This window comes from Pezoporus occidentalis, unplaced genomic scaffold, assembly GCF_034315485.1.
Source record: "Pezoporus occidentalis ecotype Australia unplaced genomic scaffold, CSIRO_AGI_Poc_V1 ctg8, whole genome shotgun sequence".
NCBI classification, from domain to species: Eukaryota; Metazoa; Chordata; class Aves; order Psittaciformes; family Psittacidae; genus Pezoporus; species Pezoporus occidentalis.
In genome coordinates, this window is record NW_026916158.1 from 2,811,116 (window position 1) to 2,835,974 (window position 24,859).

The following is a 24,859-nucleotide window of genomic DNA, read 5'->3' on the forward strand; positions in this document are numbered from 1 at the left end:
AATTATACATCTAAAAGTCATGGTAGGAAGAAGAAACAGAAGAAATACTGAATTCAATAGAAAATGCTTTAACAAGTCTCAAAACCAGAAAAGGGAATCAGGGCACATTTAACAGTAAGTCAGGCATTTATCATTAAAGGATAGGGTTAGAAACCACTGTAACAAGCCAGGAAAAGGAGAGACAAATAATCAGTTCAAGGAGAGACAGATGCTCAGTGCAACGGGAGATGCTTTTCTTGCTTTTCCTGGGTCCAGCTTAGGCATTTCTGGGCAAAATGCAAACCTTCCATAATGAAGAAGTCCAACCAGCTCTTGCAGCTGCAGGCAATATAAGCATATAGGCCCTGGGAGAAATGAGGAAAATAACACCCAGGAGCAGAATGGGTGGGTAATGGGAGCTGGTCCTGAGCCCCTTGCAAGAGCTGGCTGAGGATGAAGTAACCGAGCGTGAGGGTGTAACTCAAGTGGACACATTTCTTTGGAGGGGCAGGCGGTTCACTTTGTCCAGGATCTTCCTTCCCACCCTCCTGTAAGTGCCACCCGTTCAGCTTCATGGGCACACACGTGGCCCTTGCATGGCCTGGGACACACAACCTGCTCCCTGTTTCATTTATGAGCACTGTAAAACAGAGGGGGATGCCATTTCTGCACCTCTATCTCTGCTCATTAGCTAATGTGAATTAAATACCTTTCATCTGCACACTCATTTTCTAAGGATAATCCTTTCTGTGTGCATCCACTTTAACTGTTCCCAAACTGAACTGTAATTGCTGATAGTAGTTAATACATATTTACAGCCGTGTAGAATTATAGAAGGTCTCCCATAGTTTTATTTGAGGCGTTCACTTTAACCTGCTGTAAAATCATTAACAAGTTGTTCAGTGTTATTTGCCTCCAATGCCAATCTTGTCCCCTTGCATCCAGACAAGGCAACGGCAGGCAGATGACTTCCCCTGCCTGGCCTGAGACAGACACTTTCTCGCTGTTCACAGCCTGGCTTTACCGCAAGTCAAAGTTGACCATCACCTTTCATTTCTAGCCGGTTGCTCCAGCTTTGGGAAATTCATCTCTGTGGCCAACTTTCCAAGCCATTTGCAAAAGAGTGTTGCAGGGTCTTACATGCCCCATATCCACATATGTGGATATGGGATGGGATAGTGGGATGCCAGGAGAGCAGGACCCTGCAGGGCTCAATCTCAGCCGCTGCCTGAAGCTCTGCTGAGCACTGTGGCAGCAATCCCCCCATGCCAGATTTTCTGCTGCTTGTGTTTGTGCTTTTGTGCTTGCCAAGAGCCCCAAACCACTCAGCAAACAGCGTGTGTGGTGAGAGATCACCCCATGTAATCTCCAGGCCAATCTACCCATTATACAGTAGGTGAATTAACTCCGGTCCACAGTACAGGGTCATGATGAGCTATTGGCTCCAGGAATGTCCTCCCCAAAGGGGAGTAAATATCACTACCAGAGCAAGGGAGCCCCTTTCTATGGCAGTGAATCCTGATAAAGAGCTTCACTCCATTCTCCTGCTGCTGGCTCCAGCTTAGCGTTTTTAAAGCTAATTCTCCCCTGCACTAATCTGGAGGATCCATTCAGCCTAAAGCTCAACATCTGAGTCTATTTGCGAAGTGTGCAGCTGTGTCAATTTGCAAAGACAAAGGAAAGCTCCTCTGTCAACAGGTCGGGGAGCTCAGGTAGCACGATCGGATTGAGGGCAAGAAGTCAAAGTGGTTTCACAAACCATCAGACCATGCTTAAATCCCATCCAGCCCAAGAGGCCAGGGCAGTGCAAGGGATAAAGGGAGTGTGGAGGAGTGGGCTGAACAGCCAGGGCTATAAGTTCGCCAATTAGTGCTATTAAAGAAAGATAATTAGATCTGCTCCATGGAAACCCCAGAGGAGGCAGAATGTAATTTCCGGTCAGCTTATTTTTATAAAAGTTATAAATGCCGGGACATGCCAAAATTGCAATGTCGGCAACATGAGCAGGGCCCTTGGTGTGGGGTAGAGCACCTACAGGGCAGCAGGAGGGGACCACAGCCCTCTCCAATACAGGCGACTGTCTGCTCAGTACTTGTGCCCAAGGGATACAAGTTGAAAATTAACACTTACAGATAAAGAAATCCAGTCTCCTTTAGAGGCTCTGCTTCTATGGCAACTTTCAGTTTTAAGAGTTACTGTGCAGTGACAGATGCCATGGAGATGCTTAGCAGTGGTGTGCTCTGAGCTGAGAGCAGGGCTGGGAGCAGTCCTTCCCAGGGCACCCAAGATGGAGAAGCAAGAAAGGCAGGAGGCATCCTGGTGTTCTCTGAAAGAGCACAAACAGAATAAGTCCTGGGGAGGAAATGGGACTTCTCATGTAGACCCTTAGTCTCAGTGCCTTCAGATCAGGGAAATGCTTATCCCTGTTTCACAGAGGAGGAAGGGGAGTTTTGGGGAAGTCAAGTCTAAGATTTCTGAAGCCAGCCTGCGGTTTAGGATGCCACAGCCCAGCTTGGGCACTCCTTAGCCATCAACAGTCAAGGACCATGGCACTACAGAGCCCCTCAGGCCAGTGCCAGGGACCAGGCAGTGTTTGAATGGAGCACAGGAATATCTGCATGGGCATTTGTAACCTTCAGAGAGTTAATAAAGAGAGAGAGTAAGGAGTCAATGTCCCAGACCTCCTAATTTCTAACAATATAAACTAATTCCCCGTGATTCGGAGACCTACAAAATAAGGTCTGTTTGAGCAAATCCATTTTGCCACTGAAAAATTCACCATAATGAAAACTTCCACTGGAAATAAAAGCAGTCTCAGTCTTTCTTTGAACTTTTAAGAAACAAAAAATAGGACTTTGGCTAAGAAGGATTTTGCCAGAACTCCAGCTCTGCCTTCAGGTAAACACTACATGGGGGAAAGAGAAATCTCAAAGCAAAACAACTGAAAGGCTGAAAAGCCAACTGTGATTTTGGTATCAGTCATGTGTTCTCAACCCCAGCAGCTGTCCCGCACTGTGCCTATGGAGCGGAGAATAACAGTTTATCTCCAACAAGCTCCATTTGGAGGAAATTTACATACCATCCATTAGGTAAATATTCTCAGATGTGCAATAATAAACACCATTAAATAGCTGTAATGGATGCACCTAATCAGAATATACATCACATATACTGTAGGCATATCTCTAGTGAGCAGGGAAAACAGGTGAAATCTAATGTTTGTGTTATTTTATGATATGAGGTCCAAATAATACTCTGCCCATCTACTTCTTCTTTCAGCACAAATTGTCAGAGTGTGTATGTATATTACGCATACAGATGTGTAACATTTGACCAGATGCTACATTTTTCTCTTACAGTTAAGCATATTTATTTTGATAGCATGTGGCAATATAACACCTGTAGCATTAATAAACACAGTAATCCCTTTCAAATACATTTTATGCCCTCTGTGCATTTTTCTTTTGAGATAATAAATCACATTCACTAACCTTATTAATAATTTAAATAGCCTCTTAAAATGCTGCTGAAAAGATTTTCCAACTCAAAACATCTTTTAAGATGCAATGACATCATGTCTGTTGGGACACTGTTATGCAGTGAAGAGTGCAAGACATTTTCCCCTCACAAAGTTGCTCTAATGAGGTTTGTCATTGCAGTCATTAAATTCATGTTTTCTCCTCTTCCTTACTCTGGAGCTACCCAGTGTTAGGGAGAAAGAGAAAACATGCCACAGTGAAAAATCCGGAGATCCAATCATGAGGTCTGGCACAAAGCAAGATACCCATCAATTTCAAAAAGAGTTATCTACCAGTCTGTCATATATTTGGAGTACTTGTCTTCTCATATGCAGGCAGAACAAGCATGGAGAGAAAGAGGAAGAAGAGACTCCAAATTCTACCTGGAAATGGAGAAAAACTAAGCAAAAGCTGTTGTTTCAAGGAACTAAACATCCCATGAGGAACCAGCCCTCACTAAGTCTCCACTTGTGCATCCCCTGACCTACAGGAAGATGCTGGTCCATCTGACAGGTTCAGCATAGGCTTTGCCTGCTGAACAAGTGCAAAGCTATATCTAGCTAAGGTAAAAGAGTGAGTAGAAGATGCATGTGATGAGTTTTTGTCAGTTGGAGGCTGCAGTGCTTGTGTGGAAGCAGCTTCTGAGTGAGCTGAGAGCTGTGCTCAAAGTGGTATTTGGAGTCTTCTATCCCAAGCTCTGTGTGGGTTTGAACAGCCCCAGATGGGTGCTGCATGCCTTATCCCAGAAGCACCACAGGAGCACACCCCAGCTCTCATGGCAGCTGTGGTGACCACCCTTTGGTGGTCTGTGGAACCAAAACCTCAGACATGTCGTTGGTGCCTGTGAGTCAGACCTGCTGTGTGCTTCCTCCCTCATACTGTCCCAGAGAAAGAAGCACACGTGCAAATGAGTCTGTTGGGTTTAGCTCCTTCCAGAAATGCCTCTCCTGGCAGATGATCCCTGCAGGGAAGGGCAATGCTGTGTACTGCACCATGTCCTGCAAGTGGGGACATGAACCTGATAGCACAATGAGGAGAGCTCCTTGCAGCAGAGCTTCAGCCTCCCTGTCTCAAAACTCAAGGCTAGAAGAACCTCCTGCATGCACACACAGAACTTCAGCTGACTTCAAACCTGTCAGTCCATAGGAGACAGTTCCCCGCAGCGTAGGGATATGTGTGCTGCTGGCTGGTCCCAGTAGGGACTGGAGCAGAGCTGAACTTGTCTGACCCTCAGCTTCCCAACTGCCCTCCCAAATCAACACACACAGAAAAGCCTAAAACGAGCTCTGGACTAGCCCAGCTGTAGCCCCTGCAGCAGGTTTCTTCTCAAAAGCTACCCAGGCCAACTTTAGGCGAATTACCAGGGAGACAAACACACCTGCCTGAGGCTAATTAGAAACCATGTCAGACACCCCACCACAGAGCTCAGGACCCAGTGGAGAGCTGCACTCCTGCTCCCATGCCGGCTGCACTATGGGTGAGCCCAGTGTTTGCCTCTGGGGCCTGTGGCACCTCTTGCCTAGTAACCTGCATGCCTGGCTGTCTTCCTTCTCACCCTTAGCATATACCCATCACTACCTGAACAATTAGACTATTAAGTAACTCAGTTAATAAATTCAGATGTTGCCCTAATACATTTCTAATGACCTTGTCTAATAAATTCAAAGCAATCTGGAAAGAATGCTTATTGCCATATTTTAAAGGCAAAAGTGATTTATGTTCCCTGAGAGGGCAAAGACAGCCACATATGATTTATTACTCTCAGTCACTGTATCTTTCATCTCTTTAATTATTTTCTCTACAGGCAGCTTCAAAAGTGCTCTTGAAGGCTGAATGGTGGGTGTTTTTCAAGTTCAGATGCTTACAGCTTAGGTCTGAACTGTTGTTTTTGCCTTCCTATCTGTGGCTTCAAATATTAATCATGGAAACTGCAATTTAGTTTGCTTAGGTTGGTCTTAATTGACTTTGCATGCTTGGTACCCTATCAGAGCCAAATGCCTGAAACATGTGAGATTTTTGTCCACTGGTGGCATTTTCCAGTGGGAAAACCAGCAACAGCTACTAGCCTCCATAGGGTAGCTGTACCTGTGGTGTTAACAACATTTAACTTCGGTTGTCAGGCTATGGGCAGGAGGTTTGGGAGCAAGTTTGAAAGCTGCTTTGGCTTTATTGGGCAAAAAGACCACCTTTTCCATCCTTCCCGGTGAAGGGAGCTTGCTTGGCATTTACCATGCAGCCAAAGAGGAAGATGAACCAAGTGTTGCAAAGCCTGAAGCCAGGACAGAAGAAGCACAATTACATGAGGAAAATTAATGTAGTTTCCAGAAGGAGAAAGGCGGGAATCACCACTTGACAGCCCCCTTCTGCCCAAGGATGTGGGGGAATTCCCAGAGGAGCCACGTGGACTTCGCCTCTCACATCCCTGGAACACGGGGGAGCTGAGTTCATCTGACACTCATGTCCTTCAGAAAGCCCAGCCTAAAGCAGCGAGGGGATGCTAGTGTTCATATACTCAACTCTCTTACATACCCCAAGACATCTTAAGATTTGAGAAAACCAGATTTAATCTTTGTCCGGCTTCCAGTCCCTATCAAGGGCTCAAACTGTGGGAATTTCTTCTCCCAAGATTGTCTCCCAGCTATTTCCAGGTAGCCCTCAAAACAGGCCTGGCTGGGATTCAGACAGGAAAAGCTATTTCTACAATATTTCCTATCTGGCCTTATAAGCCTAAGAGGTTTGGAGAATACTGAGAAATCATGCACAACCTTGATAAGTGCCTGTATGACTCACAGACAGGCTGGACATTGGGGATGTAGGATGACATGCAGCTTGGTCCCCGCAGAGGACTCAAAACTGCCTGTCCTGACATGGCCTCATCTCCCACTGGAAGAACTGGGAGTAGCTCCCACCCATCCAGAGATGTTTGGCCTGGGAAAGGTTTTGTTTTCCAGAGTTCCCTGTAGGCAGTGTTGCAAGGGCAGGCTTGCACATGCTGCCTTATGTGACATGGTCCTGGCCTCCGGCGCCTCACTTGGTTCAAGTGCTCTGCACTAAACAAAACACTCAGTGAGAAACAAGGAGCTTCCAAGGAGTTTCTCCTTCCTCAAATCCCTCCAGTCTCCACTCCACTCAACCATACATCTTCTCAAATAATATCCCCATTTTGAGTCTCTACAGTCAGAGGAAACTCTCGGCTGCATTATTTGGGGTCAGTTTTTCATGACTGAGACCTAGTCATGCAAACAAAGATTATTTTATTTTTTTCCTGACCAAAACAACATTAAGGAGAAAATTCTTTCCCATGGCTAAAGCCAGGCAGGAAATTTTCAAGAGAATGTTAAAACAAAAAGTTTCAGGGAAGGGGGCAGTTTTGTTGTGATTTTACATGTGAGTTTTCTTTTTGTTTTTAAAATGGAAAAATGCACACTTCTGGTATTTAATGATTGTCATGCAAATAAATATCACAGTCTTTAGCAAGACAAGAGCCCTTGCCAATTCTCACTACTAGCTAGAACTGGTGCTAGCACCAGTAGGAATTGTATTTGACAGCACTGTCTGCCTTATGTGACAGTTTTCATCAAGGATGAGGCAAGGTGCTTGACAATCATAATTATTCAAAGCCAATTGAAGTTCAGCTGTTCTGTGCCAAATGCCTCAAAGCTCTGGGGGCATTTTTAAACAAAGATTGAATATCTTTCCAAGATGTACTAACACCAGGACCTTGGTTTTATCTTTGATTTGAAAGGCAGTAAGTAATAACCAGGGCCACAGCATCTCTTCAAAAGAGTGTTAAGGACTATGTTTAAAAGCCTGGCTTCTGGCCTTGCAGGGCCCCCACCTACAACAGTGGGAATGCAAACTGAGGGGCCCTTTCCTCTGAGCTGCAGTGGAGGGTGGGGACCCACACAGGGATTCAGGGCAGTACCCTTACTTAGTGCAGTGCTGGAGACCTCTGCTCCATTCATTCCTATTACTTCAGGGGATACTAAAAGCAACGATGTGATATTTAAACAAGTTACCACTGACAAAACTTTGAACAATTTGGAAGTCAAGCTTAGAAGAGTGCAGGATCTTACCATCTCTTACCATCTACTGCAATGACGTTATGGCCAGAGAGGCTCGTGAAGGAAACCGTAACCCTTCCAAAAGTGGTCCCAAAGCCCAGCTATCCATCTGACTGCCCAAATAAAATGCAGCAACAATGGAAATAGAATTCCATTAAACTGAAATAGACATGACTTTATCCTTGTTGGCCTAACCTTGGTTCCTTGTACATTGAAACCTTCCATTTGTGGGCCTGGACATTAACAGATGAGTTATTAACTAGCCATGGCTAATTATAGATAGCTGCATCACCTTCTTAAAAGGGAGGCATTGTCAAGGCCAGCTAGGGCCAAAGTTGAGGTCTTGTGAAGTTAATCTCATTGTAAAAGTCACTCAATAGAAAATATTGGCTTTTTTCTCTTCAGCTTCCACCAAAAATCAATTTTATAGGAATTTGAACACTGTCTTTAAGTGTTTGCAAAACAGCCATCAAAGCAGGGCAGAGATAAAACAGGTTAGTCTTTCTTCATTGCTTGAGCTGGCACTGAACAGTGTGCATTGGTGAGAAGGAAGTCGTTAAGACTTTAAACTTCCTTTCATTTAGATGATATACAGTACTGTTAATGAACACAGTTACAGGCATTTGCCTTCCCCAGCTGTATGATTTTTTACTTAGTACTACACTTTTAATCTTCCCACAGACTTAAAGAATTGTTATTCCTGAAAGGAAGTGAGACCTTCCTCACTGGCAACAATTTAGTTAGCTAACGTATTTTGATGAAGCAGAAATGCAACGTGGGGGAATTAGAAGCATAATAAAACAAACATTTCTACCCACAGAAAGAGAAGCCTACCCTTAGAAACCATCCCTGGCTGGTTCATGGGTGGGTGTCCTGCCTTGGAGCCACACCAGAGCCTTAAGTTCTCCTAAAAATGCTCAGCAGCAAGGGCAGAGCAGGGTTTGAATGGTAGAAATGGAGGGAGGGGGCTAAGCTCTGGTGAAAGACAGCATTATTGCCTGGACCCTGAGCCAGCACTGATTTAGCTGTGAGAGTCTGGACCTCTCCAGAAAATCTTCAAGTGAAGACATGTGACATTAGCTAAGGCTTTCTAATTAGATGGAGAAAACAAATCTGCTCCACCCCAGGCAGCTGCAGCTCCAGCCAGCATGTTACTTATTAGCTCAAATTATTATTATTATAAAAAACACTTGACTTTCTTTTTCAGAAGGTAAAAAGGGATTAACAGGGTCTCTCAGACGGCTCTCCTCAGACTAACCTCCAACATCTCAGACAAAGACTCAACCAGAACAGAGGCTTTCTCAGTCCAAGGACAAAACAGACCCCAAATGGCTGCCATACAAAGTCAAAGGCAATACTTGACGTGGCACTCAACACTGTTTGCTGACTTTTCCTAATGAACACAACAAAATTCAGCCCAAATATGTCATTGCTGCCAATTTCCCAGAGCAACAGCCAGACCCTAGAGCTAGTAAATCAATGGAGGCACAAGGGAAAGCTGCTTTCCCCAAACCTGAAGTCGGGTGGAAGACCATAAAGGCAAGAAGCACACAGGGAAGGATTAGAGGCTACAGAATAAAGCGTGCTGGGAGGGCTCCAAGAGAGTGGGTCCCCTCTGCCAACCAGCCCTCCCAGCTTAGGATTTACCCATGTTTGAACAAACCTGTTTCTGAGGAGGCTGCACCCCAGCCTACTCCCATCAGAAGACTGGAGAAAGCAGGGGACAACTCATTGACCAAACACAGATGCCAGGAAACCCATATAGGAAGCCTGAGCTTCAGCAGCAAAGGATGATCATGGCTGGCTGGAATGTCAAAGCCTGTTTTCCCAGGGCAATAAAGCCCTAGGCTGCATAGGAAGAGGGCAAGTAGGGCTGGTGTTGGCAATTTGATTAAAAATCATTTGATTGGCAAATCCAATCTGCCTGGGACCTGGTAGATAACGAGCTACAGCTTTGGTGTGAAGAGCTCTCCTTAACCTTAAAGTATTTTCCTGTTAAGCAAATTGCACCACATGTATCCCCATCTCTTCCAGCTCTGCTCACTGACTGAAGCTCTTCCCAGTTTTGCAGGCTGATAATGCTGTTATAAGTGGAATTCAGCAATTTGTATGGAAATGTTCAATTTGTCTGAACAGCAGTTGGCATTTTTAATCACCAGGCCCACCACGTGTGGCTTCGTGCTTTGCAAACTCAGTCCTGAGGTAGCAACACCTCTCTGGGTACAGCCCGGGTTTGGAAAACAGCTGAGCCTTTGCCATAATAGTTCCATCATCCATTCTTCAGTCCTTATGGGGAGAAGCTGTGTCTCCGAAAGAGCCCACAAAAGGATGTTGAGCAGTGTGATGTTCTACCACTCCCCTTCTGGGCTTTGTGGCAGTGTGTGGTGTGTAATGGTCCAGAGAAAATCAATTGGACACTGCATTTTTGAGATAAGGGCTGGGATTTTATTCCGAATAGCCTAGTGACGCCAATCAGTCTCTGTTCCCAAACCTTCTGAAAGTTTGAGACTCTAGTCTGTAATTAAGCCTCCACAACCAAAAATTGCAGAAGATGTTCCAGTCAAAACACCTTTATTAACTGTTTATTTTTGATGCATACTAGGAGATACTGGCCAATGCATTTAAAGGCAGAGAACAGGTTTTGCCTGACTGATATATGGTCCAATTAAGATTTAGAAGATTTTTTTCATTTAGAAGGTTTTTTTTTCACTCAATTTAAAGTTTTCATTATTGTTTTTAAGATGATAAATCTAAAATAAACTGTGAAATCCCCCAAAATTTCCTTGTGATAGAGACTCTGAAAACAAGCCAAACCATTGCAGTGTAAAAAGAGCTTGAAATGTGAAGGGGTGCAAGACTACTCCATCTCCCTTTCCTGACAGGGAGCAGGGCCAGGATGATCTTGGGTGAAGGAGCACATGTACAGCTTCAGTCTCCCACCAGCAGGTCTCTCAAGTCCCACTTTAATCAAGCAAAAAGTTGTATCTGGTGGGAATGGCTGCTGCTCAGGGCAAAACAGGTGCTGGAAATAAAGACAAGCCTGGAGAACAAGTATTGACCACAAAGGTTAATTTCTGAGATAAATACACTTCTGCTGAGCAAAACTTAAGCCTGTTTCCTATTCTGGGATGCCTCCAGGCCAGATGTTCCCACCAGGATGTGTTGCTGCTACTGAAAGTAATGCATGCCCTCCTTGTGTGCTTTAGGGCATGGTTAGTAAGGGTCAAGAGAGGAATAAATCCTGTGCTCATCAGGCAGTGTGAGGGAAGGAAGATGCTCTCCAGGGGATGCACAAAAAAACCACTTTCCTACAGCTGCTGCCTTCAGCTGTGGTCAGGGCATTCGCCTGTACAGCAAACTCCTGTGCCCATAGGGTCATCCCACCTCACGGGCTGGGGTTTTGGCTCTGTACCATGCAGCAGCAGGGCAAGAGCCCTCAAAAGTTCAGCCCAGAGTTTCCCCACACCTCCTGCATTGCCATACACGTGGCCATGCAGGGTCTGACCCCGAAGTTCCCCAGGGAGTTTTGCTTTCTGGATATTAACGTTAGTGAGTGATGACCATTTATGCACTGAGCAGAGCCAGCTCTGCCGAAGCCAAACACCCTCAGGCTGGCTCTGTCCAGGGAAGGGAGAAAAAGGGGCCTTTGGCGGGAAGGTGTTTTTCATCACCCCGAAAGCTGTGTCTGATTGCATTGTCGGAAGCAGCAGGTAGCAGTGAAAGGCAGGGTCATTCCCCTGACCAGCCCCAGCTCCTATTGTCCTGCCTTTCAGTGGAAGCGAAAGGTCAGCTGCAGGCCCGGCTCCCAGCCCTCGCTTTTTTGTTACGATTGTCACAAGGTAAATTAATCAGATTTACGGCATTAAGCCTTGCCGTATCTTGAGGCTTTCAGTCCTTTCTGCCCCTAAAACTTCCCTCATATGAACAGGCTCTTTGTTTATCCTAGCCCATACGATCTTCATTTGGTGATGGGGGAGTGGTAGAGGGATAAAGACCAGAGAAGAGAACTGCTGCCTGGCAGGTACCCCATGACAGCAGTGCTCACCACCTGAAACACTGGTGTGTTCCCATCACTTCTAATATTTCTCCTGGCTAATCACCTGGGGAAGATCCTGTTTTCAGAGCTGCAGTGCCATTCTCACATCTCTTGGGAAGAGTAGCTGCACCTCCAATAAATAAAAGGAGAAAGCAATTCCACAGCAGGAGCAAGCCACTACCACTGCGAGCACAAAGCACAATTTATGTCCCACTAATGTACCTACAGCATATGGGACCACTTACACAGTTGTTTGCCTTGGTCAATGGGTCTGCTGAGCTTTTGGGGAGCTGGGTCTTATTTCACTTTCTGATGGGAATTTGGAAATGACCGGCCCTGCAGCCAGCATGGGGCTCCCCAGCCACGCTCCCAGCGTGAGCCGGCGGCAGGACTGGACAGAGGTGACAACTATCTTTATCCTACCACCCAGGAGAGCTCCAATGTCCCGCTGGCAGGAATTTGTCTGCAAATTTTCCCTCATTGAAAGAAGCGAGGGGCTGATATGATCGCTTGATTAAAGGGCAGGCAAGGTGGAGACAGGGGTACTTCAATAGACTGTGCTCCAAGGAATTCCCCTCCCTTTGAGAGAATGCAATCCACTTCTCCTTGCTATTTCTCACTCACTGTATCACATATATGACTGCCAGCTTTGTCATCAAGCCTCATTTCTGCAAAGCATACAGCTTAAAAAAACCTCATGCTTAATCTATCCATATGGAAAAGCAATCTTTAAAGAAATAGCAACGAAACTAGGAGAGAGTAATAAATATGATTGCAGTGAAAATAGCAGCCAGAGTGAGAAAGGGTGGGAAACAGTATCAGCAACCTTATCTTCTGCAGGTGCATTTGATTCTGATTTGATTATCCTCAGGGCAGCTCATAACCATGAAACACAAAATACATTAATGCATTTGTTTTGAGCAATGGCATGCAGATAGGAGGGTTATACACCACATTTGGATACTGTGTTTGTATCAACTTTTCTGCTTTGAGTTTTTTAACTTTTACACTACAAAATGAAAAGTAAGGTGACAGTATGTAGTGTGTACATTCAAGCGACCTCTCCACAATCAGAAAACATCTAGTGTGTATTTAAATTAAAATAAGGGAAGTAGAATGACATCCTAAACTCTCATCTTCCATCGCTCTTCACGAAAAGACCTCTTCCTAGAGATGGCTGGCAGGATGAGTGCGTTCTCTCTGGAAATAAGCAGCGTGGATGAGTTTGCACATAATCTTTCGGCCTGGTGCTGACACATAAACCAAAGATGCCTGTAACTTTTAGAGCATGAATAGTGTCACATTGAAAAATGAGACTTGTGGCAAGCTGAAGATATCCCATAACACACAGGTGACCTGTGAATAAAGCCACCAGCACTGCTTCCTTCCCTAGAGGGGGGGGGCTGTCACCCCTGCACCTCCTGGCCATGCTTTTCCTTCCATAAGCCCAGCCTGTGACTCATTAAAACTGGAAGGACTTCAAATATTGGGGTCAGATCCTCTCAAAATTCAGAGATAGAGGGTGAGCCTGGCATGAGATCATGCTTCTGCTGAGTGCCTTGGGTGCTGGCAGCAATTCGTCTCCTGACAAGGTTCAGTTGAGAGAAATTGATGGATTTTTAATGGAAAATATCATCCATCTTTGAAGAGAAGACTGAATTTTTTTTTTTTTTGTTATTCCCTGTGTCCCACTGAGAAAGCTGCCCAAACTCTCCACCTCCCTTTGCCCGGCCAGCACACAAACTCTACCTGCCTCACAGGGATGAAGTGTTTGCAACAGGCTTTTTGCGTTTTCAGATGAAAAAGCCTTAATAACTATAACATACTTCCTAAAAGAAGAAAATAGATGAGATTCATGCTTTCAGGCACTTGTCTGCTTAAATGCTTTCCCAACGTACATCAGCTACAATCATCATGATGATTTCCTCAAGATTAAAAAAAGAAGAGGGAAGAACAGGCACTCCCAACTGTGCCTGAATTAAAGAAATGGTGTAATTTTTCTGGCTTTGTCATTATTCTCATATTCCTCTTCTCCCTCTTCTCTAGAAATTATTGAATCATTAAAATGATTAAAAAAAAAACAAAGCAGATGTCTGGCCTGTTTGATCTCAAGCCTGAATATGGAAGAAAAAGGAGTCAAGACTCTGATTATGGGGAAAACAAAAGAAGTAGAAGAGAGAAAAAAACTGTAACAGGAAAGTCATGAAGGAGAAGATTTGCCTTTGATCTCCACAACGCACAGGCTTCACCAGGAGGGAGGGATTCTGCTGAGCAAAGCTGGGATGTTGTGTGACTGCTTTGCGGGATCACACGGGCAACACTTTACACCATCTGCTCAAGGGCAAACAAGTCAATCCGAGTGAGATTTCCATCCTTTGGGTATGAGAAAGCAAGCAAAATACAGATTTGAGGTGTGTAGAATGAAGATAGACCTCAAACCACGGATGCTGTTTTGACTTCTATGCAAGCTGAAGGAGACTGATTAACAGGCTGCAAGCCCTGTGTGGCTCATTGGTTTTAATGCCTAATTTGTATACCCTTCTCCTCGCTCTGCTGCAGGGAATCCAAAGGTTAGGAAACAGCCATTAGAAATCAGAGTGATGGCAATAAAGAGCATTAGGAGGCGTGCAAAGCTAACCTGCTCACACCACTCTCAGTAATTTTCAACAGTAAAAAGTATGTTGAGAATGACAAGAGGTCATTTCTTATGTATTCGCTGCTAACAGCTCTAGTCATGTTGGACAGAGATTGAGATTTTGGCTATTTACATTTTCACCAGACCTCCGTTGGTCGCTTGCCTTTGCGGACTTTCAATTTAAATCAGCTGTTTGATTGGCTTTCTAGCTCAAAGGAAAATAATAAAATCCCAAAGATGGCCTGGGCGCAAGACCTATTACTCAAATCCCTCCAGAATTTGGCAATTCAGATCAAAATGTGAAGCGGTATCACGGAGTGTTTTGGATTGCAATTTTCCCCCATACCTCCAAGCTTAAAGCACTACCAACACACTCCAGCCCTTTACTTAGCAGACAGGGTGACCCCAGCCAGAAAGACAGGACAGGAGATATCCCCTGGATCTATATTTGTTCGTTTGAGAAGCAGTTATAATGAGGAGACTCTAGTGTACAATGTCCCAGTCTTACTTATTACACCAAGTCCTGCCTGGACTATGGGTTTTACCTGCTGCTTGCAGTGACCTCCCACGTGGGTCAGGCCCACAGCTCCCACTCTGAAAGCCTAGCTCAGATGTTTCAGGAGGAGAAAGAAGCCCCATGAAATGTGGAGGTGGAAAGGTCTGCCCGAAACAGATCCCATCTGAGTCACTGGCAGTGGCTGGCTCAAGTTGTGAGGCATATAGCTTCATCTTCATCGAGGCACTTTTTAGAATTATGAAGTTTAAAGTCTAACATGGCTGAAAAGAATGGATTTCTTCCTTTTGTTAGTGCAGCTGTGCGGAACAGAAGAGGATGCTGTGATGTCTTGGACATAAACACCCAAATGATTCTTACAGCATATCCTCTGTGGGTAGTGAGCGTAGGAAAAGCTACAGGTGTCTGCATTCAGGCAGGACTTCTAAAAGAATTTCTTCTTTTCAAACACTTACACTGAGCCAGTTTCCAGGAGTTGATGCTATGGGAGAGTAATCTTCCAGCAGGATCCATGTTACCCAAACTGTTCTGCCCTTAGGCACTGGATGCAAACAGCTCCATGCTAGCTGTCCCACTAGCTGTGTCTGCTTCTCTGCATGCTGAAAAATTTGCCCTTAGGAGTCTGAATAGGAGCAGACACGGCCTGAAAATCTGCTTGGAGTATACCAGGCATCTTTTGCAACTGGAAAAGTGTTTTACTCTAGCCTTGCTGATGAAAATCAATTGAGGACACATGTTCACAAGACCCAGAGGACATCTGTGTAAGCATTCAGTAAGAAGATCAAGACTAACTCACACCAAGAAGTCATGTACTTAACCAGCATCACCTGTACTGCTGACTACAGACATGTAGGAGGTGGCCTTGGGGTGCCAGGACAACCAGCTTTTATCTTAACCATGCACGGAACAGCCCTGACTGTCCCCAGCCATGTTTTCAGCCACCACCTCTGTTGACCTGCAGCAACCCCAGAGCAGACGAGTGGCATCTGCTGAGCAGCAGAAGCAGCCACTGAGTGGAGAGGGAGACTGTATCTACTGGGACAGGCAATGGGATGAGCAGAATTCAAAACCAAGCAGCTAATACAAAAGAACAGCAACACACACAATAATTACAGCTACTCAGAGCTGTGAGAAGTGTTTCCAGCCTTGATGTGGGCTGTCGTGAGACTTTCAGAGGGATGACACGTGGCAGCAAGCTCCCTTTGCTCCCATTGTGTGTCCCAACCATGTGCTCTGGAGATGGCTGCAGCCCTGCATCAACCAGGGGAGTGTAGATACCCACAGCAGGCTGGCAGCCATGTAAAGGTCACCTCCAGAAGGTCACAGCAGAGACAGATGGGGAAAGGTTGAGTTTTAGCTTGGAAAGCTCTCTTTTTGGGTGTATCTAGTGTAAAGGTAGGTGTTTTGTTTGGTTTTTATCCCTTTCCAAAACAAGGCTGTAAACTGAACAAAACTAAAGTAAGAAAACCTCAATCACACCTGGTCAAACAGAACACTTAATCCAAGAGAAAAGATTTTGTTTCCTTTTTGTGTGTTTCACTTATGGTGTTTTGTTTTTTTTTAATACTAAGCTCATTCAAAATTGAGAAATTTGACATTTCGCAGTGGAACAACAAATCAACACCATACCTGGAACTGCCTTAATTCAAAGTATGTTTGTTTTATTCCTTTTTTACATTTATTCTCCATCTTTTTTTTCCTCTCCCAAATTACCCACAGACCGTGGTCCCAGTTCATAAATGGCTTCAGCCACTGCAAGCTTTGGCTGTGCTGCCTTTTCACTGAATCAACGACCAGCTCGCAATGTCAGACAGCACTACTGCAGCCTCTGAGCAAAGGGACTTCCTTATTCTTCAGAAGCATTTCTGACACCACCTGGGAAGTTTGCCCACTGCCATGCCCAACGTGAAACCAAATTTTCAAACCCGGAGGTCCCAAATTGGGCTTTTGGGTAGAGTTTTGGGCAGCTGAAGTGATGCCTCCTTTGAGGGGACAGGTAGAAACTATGGAGTTTGCCTCATCAAGACTCACCAGAGCTCATCTGGAGGCATCCCTGAGCAGTCCAAGGGACCTGTCTACTTCGAGCTAGTTTACACATGGAAGTTAAGGCAAGTTAAGTCCAAGTGTCAATTTAAAGTATGCTTGATCAAAGAAGAGAAACACAAGGCAGCATTATTCTTGGCTAAGAATTCACCCTGCTGTCATGTGTCCTCCCCAGCACCTCTCCTGGGCACTGTGATCTTTCCCTGGTTGTCACCAGCTGAGACCCAGAGCGTGGAGGGGATCTTCCTCCAACGGCAAATTGAGCACACACCGGTGGTATGAGCACAAGCGAGTCTGAAGATGAGGAAGGCTGGGAGGGAGCGCTGGGCAGATCACCCGGCCCTCCTTGCCTCCTGGGCGGTGCAGCAGCAATCTCTCCACTTGCTGCTGCGGAGAACATGTGCTGCACAGACCTCGCTGAAAAATGTGGTGAGAACGCATCCAAGAACTCAGGGCAGATTGGCCTGCTTTAAAACTGGGATTTTAAGGGAATAGTTTCATTGCTTGAAAAGCTTCTAACCCCAAAACAAGAATTATTGCTCCATTTTCGTAAAAGAAAGCAGTAAAAGCATTTCTGTGCACGAATCCCAAATGTAGGCTTTGTCCAACTGTGTTTCCACAGAAAATGCTTCTTGCTCTTTTGTCTGTTTTGATGTTGAAAATACCTGGTCTTGCTCACAGGCAAAACTGCACCTCATGGACCCCCTCTCACTGCCAAGGAAAACATCACTGGATACTCAGCCAGGGAGTATTTTAGCACCTCTGCCTCCTCTGGATTTTGCCACTGGCTTTAAGGTGCGCAAGACTCATCCCAGAGCCCCCCGCACAAACATTTGGAACTGGTTTGCTCTGCATCCTGCTCCTCACTTGTTAAGGATTAAGGAAGAGAGACGTTTAAAGCTGTGGGCTGGTGGGATGAGCTGGGGCTGTCTCTGGGGCACAGGCAGGAGCAGCTGTAGGCAGCCCCGGGGCTGTAGCCAGGCTATGCAGCACAACAAGGAGGCAGTGGAGGAGACAGCAAGCACTATCCCTGCTAGCTCTGTGCCCAGCAGCACAACACTACCTTCTCCCAGGGCTTTATTCTCCAGCTGGGTCTCCAGAAGCCTCTGTGTGTAGGAGGCACCCTGGGGCCGTGGGCAGCACAACCCTTACTTTGGAAAGCCCTTACTCTTCTGGCTGGTTTAATGCATGAGAGCCTGCATTTCACGCTGCAAAGCTTCTGCTTGAAGGCCTGTTTAGTGTACTTACATCAACAGCTTTCTCCTGCTTCTCACAGATTCAAACAATGTAAATGCAGTCCAGCCCAAGGCACAGGAGTGTGTTCTTGGGCCAGAGCAGCTGCAAGTGGTCTCCCAGTGCACAGATAAAGCCTGAACCACTTGGACCTCATAGTTGGACCAAAGTTATGAACAGCTTTGGGAAGACCTCAATATTGATGCTTGCAGCTTGGCTAAAAGTACCCTGGCAACAGTGTGCTCCTGGCTATGTCTCAGGCAGCATTTTCCCTGGACAGGGCATATGGGTGTGGGGCAACATTTCTGCTGAGCTTTGATGGGGTGCACTGGGGGGCATTGCAGGCTGCATGGGGAGTGGCGGTCAGGGCTGCCAGGGCGACTTCTCCCCTCCACCATGCTCACCTCCCTTTGGGACCAGAGACTGAAAACCAGGTCTGTTAGACAGGTCTGTCTGTCCACAAGCTCCCACTCCTTCCTCACCTGCTAGCAACCATTCTGCTGTTCAAGGTGGCATCTGAGCCTGCTTCAGAGCAGAAGCAGAGGCACATGAAAGCTGAGTTATGGAGAGACTCCTGACAAGCTGGCAGCAGCCTCAGTGACTCACTGACTTGTGATTTCCTCTGTGCTGGTTTTCCAGCACAGCTGCTCCCAGCTGTGGCACATGGCAAGCGCTGGCGGAGCGAGCACCATGTCATTTCTCAGAAGCCCAGGCTATGTGGGCAACCTGTGCATCACTCGTGCAGATCCCCACAACAAACTCCAGTAATTGCCTTAGAGGATAACAGGACATAAATCTGGGCAGCTGCACATGAGGCACGCATGGTCTGGCTCCTGGAATCAAAGCGCATGTGTTTTTGCTGTTTGCAGTGACTGAATGTGTTTCTCATTCTGGATTCCCCTTTTCAGAGGAAACTCCCTCCGTCCCCCTCACTTTTCTCATCCTCTTTTTTGAGAGGACCTCAGGCACTCTGGAAATGTGGGGAGAGGTTTACACCATTCCTTCAAGACATCTTGCAACTGCTTCATGACACTTGACACAAAAGGAAGCTGCACACATAACAGTGGTGTAATTTGCTACACAGAGCTTGCAGGAGATGCTGGAGTAAATTGTAATTCTCTGGCTCCACAGCCCCATCTTTTTTCTCTAGGTTTGAAATCATAGCATTTTTGTTGTCCACAAATTTGACTGCAAAATACCCAGACTGCCTGGGTTACAGGTTTATTTGCAAACCCGAAACTTAGCTCTAGTGCCACAGACCTATTTTTCACAAACTCAGGGCTAAGTGAGTGAAAGAAGAAAGAAATCTTTTTCTTCACAACTCCATGAATGAGAAAAAAAAAGTAAAATTAAAGAGGCTTTGTCAAGCAAAACCTAACCTGGCCAGTCCAGGAGCCCCACACAAAGGGGCATTGTGCACTGCTTAAGGGAGAGCGAGTCCAGTTTGTCAAGACTGTGTCCTATGCTGCCAATGAGTTCAAGAAAGCTGGACTTAGGTAGCCAAATAACTTGGTGACTTCATGTCTGAGAGCTGGGTAAAAAGTATCTTCCTGCCTCATTTCCCTTCCCACTTCTTTATGGAAGGGACTCGGCAGGACAGATCAGACTGCAAACACAGCTGTAGGAACGAGAGGGAAAACAGAGTCAGGGGAGCACAGCCAAGAGCAAACCCAGCTAGTGGGACTGATCAGCAGTAGAACTGCTAGTGGGGGGCCCTGCTCACCCCCAGGGGTGACCAACTACGAACACTGAGAGCAGGAGCAATCAGAAAAAAACGCTGTAATAGTTCAGATCAGGAACTGGGAGCAGCAAATGCACTGGGATGGCTCTGCCCCACGGCAGAGCAGCCCGGTGCTGCAATACACTGCAGTGCCCCAGGAGCCGTCTTTGGGGTCAGCACGCAGAGGTGTCCAGCATGCTGCTCCTGGGAACATGGGCAGACAAGGGTGCAGGCAGAGGGGAGCTCAGCGTGACTGCCTGGGCTGTGGCACACAGCGCCAGTGGCACACGCTCAGGAAGTACTGCCTGTGCACTCTGGAGGGTGCCAGTCTTGTTTCTGGAGGACTCCTGGCGTTTGCTGACTTGACATACTCTTACATTTCTCTCTCTCCCCAACACGGAGCAAAGCATGCTGTTGCAGCTCATATATTTCATTTGTTGCCTGAGAATTGAAGGCACTGTTTACTGAGGAACAAGAAAACATTGAGCAGATCTCTAGGTATCTTAGTGGGTGCTTGCATTTAGGTGCCTTAATAAGGAGACCTAGGAATGGACTTTACCTCTTGGAAGCAAATCAGCGTCTGTTCCCATTCGACAGTGAAACCAAACCAGAGGAAACAAAAGCAGCAGCTCGGATCCTGATGCAGCATGTGTGAACATCACCTGTATGGCATCCATACAGTCTCCTACTAGCATCCTGGGAACCTGCAGTGTACAGGGGGCTGCCAGCATGACGTCTTCTTGGTCCATTGCAAAGATCCTCAAGCAAAAGAAGCGTTCTCCCAGAGCTCCATGTTGCATGTGGTCTGGTCTCTGTCTCCCTGCCGTGCTGGTTTCCCGTAACGTAGCTGAGAGTTCAAGCAACACTTTAAATAAAAAAACAGCTGTTTTGACCACTTACAAGGAGGCAGGGAACCCAGCCACACTTTTCCAGCCATGGAAACCACATGAAAAGCTCTACAAGCAACTTTCCCCAGCATTCCCACTCTCACTCATACAAGCCAATCCCAAGGATGGCTTAGCCAGAAAAAGGAGATTTGCAGAGCAGAATGTCATAAATCCAGGGTTTCACTAACATTAGCCAAAGGATTTTCCCTCTTCTAGGAAGGTGCCTAAATCATCCTTGATGTGGGCTTAGAGAACAAAAAAGGCCAGGTCTTTTTAGTTAACAGTATTTCTTTCTGTTCTTCCCTGATGAAGTTGTTAGTTGGGTTTCCAAATCCCTCAGAGGAAGATGTCTCCTTTAGTGCATTTGTCTAAATCCCTCTGATCCCTTACTTTTCATTCTTTCTGATATTCATCCCCTTTTGGTTTCAGTTGTTCCTTTGCATTTTACTGCTGTCACAGTAGGAATACCATTTCATTTATAGCTATAATTGCCTCTCTGGTGTCCATATGAGACAGTTGATATAGTCTAATTCGTAGCCTGTGAAAGTCACCCTAGAACATAGTGGGATGAAACCTGCAGGTCGTACAGAACGATTTTAACTGTCTAAACGGATAAACAGAATCATAGAATAGTTAGGGTTGGAAAGGACCTTAAGATCATCTACTTCCAAACTGCCTGCCATGAGCAAGGATGCCTCACACTAGACCATGTTGCCCAAGGCTCTGTTCAACCTGGCCTTGAATGCTGACAGGGATGGAGCATTTACCACTTCTCTGGGCAACTTGTTCCAGTGCCTCACCACTGTCACAGTAAAGAACTTCCTGAACTTCTATATCCAACCTGAACTTCTCCTGTTTAAGTTTAAACCCATTACCCCTTGTCCTATCGCTACAGTCAACACAGCATTTCCTCCAGGTTTGTTTTTTTTTTTAAAAAAAAAAGCTACAGCTTTACAGGGAATTCTATCTCCATGGATGAATTTTAGGTTGTTTTAAAAATATTAAAGTAAGCAATCCCTACTTAGTGTCCCTGGAACTGAAAGCATTCCCACCACAGGCATTTCTCTTATAGCTGAGCAACTGCTGCTCTATGGAAGCGAAATTTGAGGGCAGTTTGTTTGGTGTGGGACATTCAACAGGACTAAAGTCTGGGCCTGCAGCAAAACCTGCTAAGATCCTGTATCATAGCTCAAGTAGGTTGGCTACACAAGACAGACCTGTGATGATGCCGAAGCAGAACTTCAGGAGAAAAAAATGGGGGAACAGGCAGGCCAGAGATGGTCTTGGTGGAGTGAGGACACAAGCCACCCATTCAGCTGAGGAGCAAAAGGGCTTGATGAGATGGGCTTGATCCCTGGGATTATGTCCCATGGCCTTGGAGGACCCTGGAATATCTTTGCAGATAAAATGCTGCCTTGGTTTTAGCCCCTTGAGAGACCTGCCTAGATGAGATGCCTCCTCAAGCCTGTGGATCTTGATGCTGTCTTCTGGAAGATGTGGGTCTGCTTCCATCAGGCAACAGAAGAGAAAGAAACAGTCAAACTAAAGATTTCCTCGAGGATGAAGCCTTCTCAGAAAGGCCTAAAATTATGCTATGCAGCACAATATCATCCACTTAGGCTTTTGTTCATCTGGTGAAAATACTGCATGTGCACCTTTCGAACATCCAGTTTAAGAGCTGGCAGGCACTGAAAAGTAGGTCAATACATGGCAGAATTTTCCCTTCAGCTAGAAAAAACATGACTTCTTGCAGCTCTGACTCAGCCTTGACTACAAGAACATGAGGATGGTACTGGGTATCATCACCTGTCCTCCAGCTCACTCACCACCACACAATGGGGGTGGCTGGCAAATTTTTGCTGTGCCCTGGCCTACACCCTGCATTTGCAACCACACAAAGGACCTGGATGGGCCCACTTAGTCTTTGGGACTTCATTTCATGCTGCACAGGAGGAGGGAAGGATAGCTTTTATTCAGGCAGCTGGGCTGGTGAGGGATGCAGGTTGCATTGTGAGAACAATGGGCTGCTATGCCCTCCCAGGTACCAGCCACCTCTCCCACATCAGCCTTCTTGCCACCTATGCAAAAAAAAAATTATCCACATGTAAAAACCATCATTTGCTACTTTAACAAGGCTATTACAGAATAGTTTATTTACTCCATTATGCACCACTTGCCTTTTCCTTTGCTTTTGGGCTGCATTAATAATTCTTGGAATTAAAAAGATTTTTCCTGGTAGATGCAGGAAAAAAAAATGCATTTCCCCCCAGTTCTATTATCTGGGCTTCCCATTTGCCATTAAGACTATCACTTTTAATGGCTATTCCTTTCTTTCTACAAAACATAACAAATGAGGAGTGCTGCCATATCCTTAGCAATTCTGAAGACCAGCAGAGATCCTCCTCTCAGAGCTGTTTCCAGGCCAGATCTCATAAATAGCTGCCATACTGTGACTGCCGCTCTCTGTCAGCTCATTTACCCCCTCTTGTGTGTTTGGCTCCTTTCCTACAGCACAGCAGTGCCCTTGGCATCTCTCTCTAATAATATAACTAGGGCTAAAAAATGTTGGGGTTTTTTTTGCCCCAAACTGGCATTACACAAAGCTGATTTCATGTTCAGAGGCAAAACTTATATTCCTCTCCTTGTATTTAAGCTCAGCTGTGAGAAAAGCCCCATAGAAGATGAATAGAAAAATGTGACAACTGTTGGAGTTGCATCCCTTTCGGAAAACCCGGCTCCAGTGGGGTCTTAAGCAGGACTCAGTCCCCTGCAGTGAGTTGCTCTGCCAGGGCTGGCTTAAAGGATAGACCAAGCAGGCGTCTACCCACCCCCAGGAAAAGCCTGGACTGCTAAAAAGCAAGCTTGCTGAAGTAAAATACTTATTCTCAATTTCCTGTTAAATTTGGCAGAAACAATGATTTTTTTCTTGTAGTATTTTATTAGGAGATAGGGATTTAATGGGAAAACCCAGCAAAGAATAAACTGCTTCCCCTGGCAAACAGGCTAAGTCCAGGGCCACGTTTCCCTCTCCAAGCTTTAGCAAAGACATAGCCGTGGGCTTTACTCTTGGATAACATGGAGAAACCTCTGACACAGTGGTTGGAGGCAGGACTTCACAGCCAGCAGGTCATTAGCAACAAGACCCTCAAAAATACCTTGAGGAATGGCATTTATAGAAATTAACTGCTTCTGGCAACAGCAGCACAGCCCTAAGGTCACCACATAAGCCAGCTTGCCTGGCACTGCTCTAGCCTTTGCCAAGCAAGCCAGACTCACAGCCAAGTTTTTAGACAACAGCATAATGCAGTCCTGAAATGGCCTCTGGCAGCAGGCAGAGGGTAAAACACAGCAGCTTATTTTCTAGTTGGATAAAAGCTAGAGTAAAATACGTTTGTGCTCTTTGACAGAAGTGGTAAGTTATTTTGTTTCCCTACTTTCCTTTAAAGCACCAGAACCAAGTTAAAATAAGAATGCAACAACAGACACTATGGACCACCCCACTTAGGCTTGGTTGTAAACCTAGCGCTTTGTATGAAATATTACAGTGATTCATCACTGGGTAATTAGGCTTTAATCCAAATGCAGATTTATCTGCTCAATGATTAAACCTGTTCTGGTTGCTAAAGACCTCCTAATAACAGAGGCACTGGTATTTTGTTCTAATGTAGAACATTAAGTCCCACACCAAGCTATTAACATAAATATTGCTTTCCTATTTTTATAACATAGGAAAGCAATACAAGGCTATCAGCATTCATTTTGCATTGGGCAGCATGGAAACTGTCACATTTCTCATGCTACCATTTTGTAGGATAGGTCAGATGAGCACAGAAACTGTGTGCACCCACCAGAACATAGTTCATCTCAAGAACGCTTTTGATAACTCCCTGCCTCCTCTTTTCATCCAAAGACATCCCCTTCCCCAAGCCTTTCTCCTCAGAGCCTTTTCTCTAGGGGCACAAGATGATTTGCAGTAGGGGAGGGCAGTGAGATAGAAGCTCTGCATCTCCAGAGACACCTATGAGTCAGTTCGAGGCCAGATGCCACCCACACAGGCTTACCTCTATACTCTATTTGGAACCTCTCATTAGAGCCCATCACTTTTCTGCTACCCTAAATCTAATCTCAGGGACCCTCTTCTCACCCCCCTTTCATCTCATCTCTAACATAGAAGCTCCTGGGCTGCTACTCAAGACAGCAATCACTCCCTTACCTACCTCAGAACACCCC

At 45.7% G+C, this 24,859-nt stretch overlaps 1 long non-coding RNA gene across 3 annotated transcripts in view; it reads right to left on the bottom strand.

Moving 5' to 3' along the window:
• Window positions 1–24,859, bottom strand: part of LOC134155813 (uncharacterized) — an 81,043-nt gene that overhangs the window by 4,030 nt on the left and 52,154 nt on the right. Inside the window, exon 1 of one of the 3 annotated variants that reach the window (XR_009961732.1) lies at window positions 9,225–9,722. The exons of 1 other annotated variant lie outside the window; for it this stretch is intronic. This is a non-coding gene — a long non-coding RNA (uncharacterized LOC134155813). Of the gene's footprint in view, window positions 1–2,109; window positions 2,833–9,224; window positions 9,723–24,859 lie in introns of those variants that run through there. One more of the 3 variants, XR_009961733.1, reaches the window with a different exon arrangement.